Source organism: Lampetra planeri, chromosome 6 (genome assembly GCF_965212315.1).
Source record: "Lampetra planeri chromosome 6, kcLamPlan1.2.h2, whole genome shotgun sequence".
Classification (NCBI taxonomy): domain Eukaryota; kingdom Metazoa; phylum Chordata; class Hyperoartia; order Petromyzontiformes; family Petromyzontidae; genus Lampetra; species Lampetra planeri.
In genome coordinates, this window is record NC_136112.1 from 15,947,795 (window position 1) to 15,952,304 (window position 4,510).

Sequence of the window (4,510 nt, forward strand, 5' to 3'; positions counted from 1 at the left end):
GAATGCTGTTGTGTCATTTATTGTTTTATTTCCGATTGAAATCACACTTGCCTTGGCTGCAATAAACTAAACCTTAGAATTTTTTTTTAAAGGCCTTGTGCAGTCCTTTTCTGCAACAAGCGCATATTCATGCACAGACTTTTACGATTTGAAGTCCAATACAAGTGTTTGGGAACAGTTTGCTCATGGTGTTACAGTTTCGGATTTTCAGTTTGAATTATAAATTAGGAACGAACCTACGCAGTTTACGTGATTTTTAACGCTTTCTAATTAAGGTTGAAAGCGTGCATGGGCGAGGTTTGTCTTGCGTTTTCGCTCGGGAAGCAAAGGAGAATCCTTGCAGTCACAAGGATTGTTTAGGAGGAGTTATGTAATCTGGGTCTCGACCTGTTGAACTTTTTACTCCCCACAGTGATTCAAATAATTTTCGTGACGATTCGTAGAGCATCATCTCAATCCCATTCCAGCATCGCGATGTGTTTCCTTCTCGTTTGTATTCTCAGTGTTCGCAGTTGTCCAGTGCCCACATTAACAGCTGCCACTGAGGGTCCCCTTTCAAATGTTTGAGACGTTAATGCATTTTCGCTATCTTTATAACCTTACGTGTAACGTATAGGCCCAGGGTTTCCCAAACTCCAGTCCTCACTCCGTCTTTCCACTTATACCAATTTGCTGGCCATTCAAGTCAACTCGTTCCATGCTGGCAACGCCCCGTGATTGTTAAACTCATTCCACGTGACGTGCGCACTAATCAATCCAATCAAATTAGCGTTGCGTTAAGAGAGCTCGTGCAGATTGAGTGCGTGCGTCGCAGGTGGCTGGAGCGTGGTGCTGGCCACCTCGTGTGTTGTGTCCTCCCTTCTCTCTCGAGAAACTAGGACCCCTCGAATGGAACATCTGCGCTGGTTAGAAACATTCCGGCTGGCCTGCATATGATCTATCCAGGGTCTCACCAGGATGGATTCTGTGAGGAGCTCACAAATCCTTGAAATATCTGGACACAAGTCACATCAGTGATTTCCTCCGGCAGGCAAGGATGCGTTGGCGGGTCACGTAGCCCGCATGCCCAGCTACCGATGCCCAAGCACCTTCTGTTTGGCTGGATAGAGGGGGCTAAGCGGGTGCGGCACAGGCTCGAGAAGAGATGGACGGATGTGGTACAGAAGGATGTGGAGCTGAGTGGATTTGCTAATGACTGGCACCAGCGGTGTCAAGATCAGCCTCTGGAGAAGGCTCGTGGAGGACGCTACTGGGCAGTAGGGAGGCAATCATCTTCCAACAACGGCGAGGGGAGAGAAAACAAAGGGCAGCTAAAATGCGGCAAGTTGGTACAGTGGTGTATCTGCCAGTCATCTCGGTCAACCCATGGCACCTGGGTCTGTCCCGTGACCTGCTAGTGATCCTTCAACACTTCACGTGGCCTCAAAGTGCACCTAGTCTGGTACAATATCCGTCGTGACGTCACCGACACTTAGTGACGAATGACGGCTGTTGTCTGCACATGTTCCACGTGACGCAGACCATTAATTCATATTTCAAAATCAGAATATACTGCAGAAATCTGATGAGCTATGAAGCTCTTTTTCACACGTCCAGGAGTTTCACAGATTGCTCAGCACGTCACATGGGACGGGTTTAACAATCATCGGGCGCGTGCAGCGTGGATCGAGTTCATTTGAATGGTGAGCGAATTGGTAAACGTGGGACGACGTGGAGCGTGGTCGTGGGTCGCGAGGACTGCAGTTTGAGAACCCGTGGGGGAGAGGGGTTGTCAGCATGCATTGCGCATTGGGATCCTAGGATGGAATTCGCATTATGATTATTATAATTGCAGTGTATCGCTAAGGTTCTCATTGTTGGAGCAGACAGCCCCAAGAGTCGGCAACCAAAATAACACCTTTTTTTCGAATTCGGTAAAAACAACCGCTCTAATCTTCCATTCTCTTTGGTTCTTTCGGTAAAGTCACGTAGGTATATAAAATAAAAACCTCTATTTGAAGAGCCGCAATGCACGTGGTGAAAACGAGACAGTGGTCCTGAATAAATAACGTGACGAAACAGTCCTTAAAGAGCCGCATGGTAAACTAGACTCCCATGGTAACCTGGACATCCATGGTAAACTAGACTCCCATGGTATACTGGACTCCCATGGTCAACTGGACTTCCATGGTAAACTGAACTCCCATGGAAAATGGACTTCCATGGTAAACTGGACTCCCATGGTAAACTGGACTCCCATGGTAAACTGGACTCCCATGGTAAACTGGACTCCAAATGATACATTTGACTCCAAATGATACATTTGACTCCCATGGTAAACTGGACTCCAAATTATACATTTGACTCCCATGGTAAACTGTACACCCATGGTCAGGGGTCGGCAACCGAAATAATTCGTAAACAAAAACCCTCAATATTTCAAGAGCCACAATGTAGTCCTTAAAGAACCGGCAGGTTGCCGACCCCTAAGCTGATATCCGGACTTCTGGACCCAGTGCTGGCCTACGTGCGTTCGGCCTACCGAGATTTCACTGCACAGTTCTCAACACAAAACCAGAATCAGTATTTACACTGGAGGAATCCGATGAGCTATTAAGCTCTTTTTCACAGATGTCCAGTAGGGGCGGGTCAGAACGTTACAACAACAAACAATACAAAACAATTTCGATTTAAAGCTTTCGTGACTGCAGGGATTCATATTCTTGGTTCTTTCGGTAAAGTCATGTAGAAGGGAAATAATAAAATAAAAAATATATAACAAGAAAATTATCACATTTCGATTGCAACACAAGCAATCATCATCAGGTGTGAAAACTACAGTAAGAAAATTTGAAAAAAAGTGGCGGTTTTTTCTTAACCGCTAGTTGCTGTCCGTGGAGCTGACGTTAAGAAAAAACCGCCACTTTTTTCAAAATGTCTTGCTGTGGTTTTCGCACCTGATGATGATTGCTCTTCGCCTGAGGATGGCTGCTTGCGTTGTGGCCGAAACGTCGTGAGAATTGTTTTATTATGTTTTATTTTTATTATTTTATTACTTCCCTTCTACGTGACTTTACCGAAAGAACCAAGAAGATGAATCGAATCGTCGTGAGAATTTTATGGTTTTATTTTATTATTTTCCTTCTGCGTGACTTTACCAAAAGAACCAAGAATATGAATACAAAACAACACGATATAGTGCAAAGTATAGGAAAGTAAACAAATTGCTTTAAAAAGTTTTTCAAATGAAACTAAACAATTTTTTGTATCTTAGGGGCCGTCCATAAATGACGTCACACCTATGGGGGGGAGGGGGGTCAGACATTTGTGACGATGTGTGACGAGGGGGGGGGTTTAGAAATGTGACGTCACATCAAAATGCGCAACTTTAAATAAATATAAACAATAGAATTGTTATAACAACACTCATTTTGATTAATTTTCATTATTAACTATTTGATTACTTAAATTCACTAAGGTCACCTTTTATTTATTCCATGAAAGAGCATTTTGCTTCTCCATGGGAGAATGGAGAAGCATACATTTTGTAAAAATTTTGAATGATTGTTATTAAAAAAAATTATTTTAATGGTTCTACCAGGGCTTTTCATTCTGTGAAATGAATTTGTGATTGTTATAATTGTACTCTCCATTTGGCTTCGTTCTCCAACAAAGTTTCAAGTATTTTTTTTATAGTTATAATTCATTTTAATATTTCATAATTATAATAGAATTTCAATATAATATTCTGAACATCTGCAGTTTTAGTTAGACGTTGAATATTTTCAAGTGAATGTTATGCTAAATTTCAGCTTTCCAACGCCTCCTTTTTAATCCGTGTTTTATCCTGCAACATCAGAGTGCAGCGCCACATTAAATACGCACTACAATGACAATAGTTTAAAGCGATTTGAAGCATGTTTTATTTTCAAAATGGAATTCTGGTTTGGGGGGGGGGGCAGAGCTTTATGACATCTTATTTGAGGGGGGTCTGAGTTTTTGTGACGCCGTGTGACGAGGGGGGTGGGGCAAAAATCGCCCAAAATCGCGTGACGTCACGGTTGAAACCCTCTGGCTACCATCAAAGGTTTGTACACGAAGCCATTCAGATATACAAACACAGACATAATTTCAACCGTGATGATGGGTACAAACTTAGTAATCATTGGAAAGATGTTATCAACCATGCAAAAAAGATTTAATTACACATATTTGGACCATCTTATCTGACAGGCACTATTTTACTTTACCGAGTGTTTACATCCCTAACGTTTAACAGTACTCTCTTTATTGTCAGTCAACACTGGTATAAACATAGGCATTTTCGTTCATTTTCTATTATGTACATCCACAGTGACTTGCGCACAAACACGTCGTTGACCACGACCACGAGTACCCCGTCCCTCTGTTAGCCCCGCCCCCCCCTCCCGATACGTTCCATTCATTGGCTACCACATTCTGATAAGCCCCTCCCCTCCCTCCCCCTTAACTGGTACTTAAGAGCTTACACCTTGAATCCCTCCCTCACTTG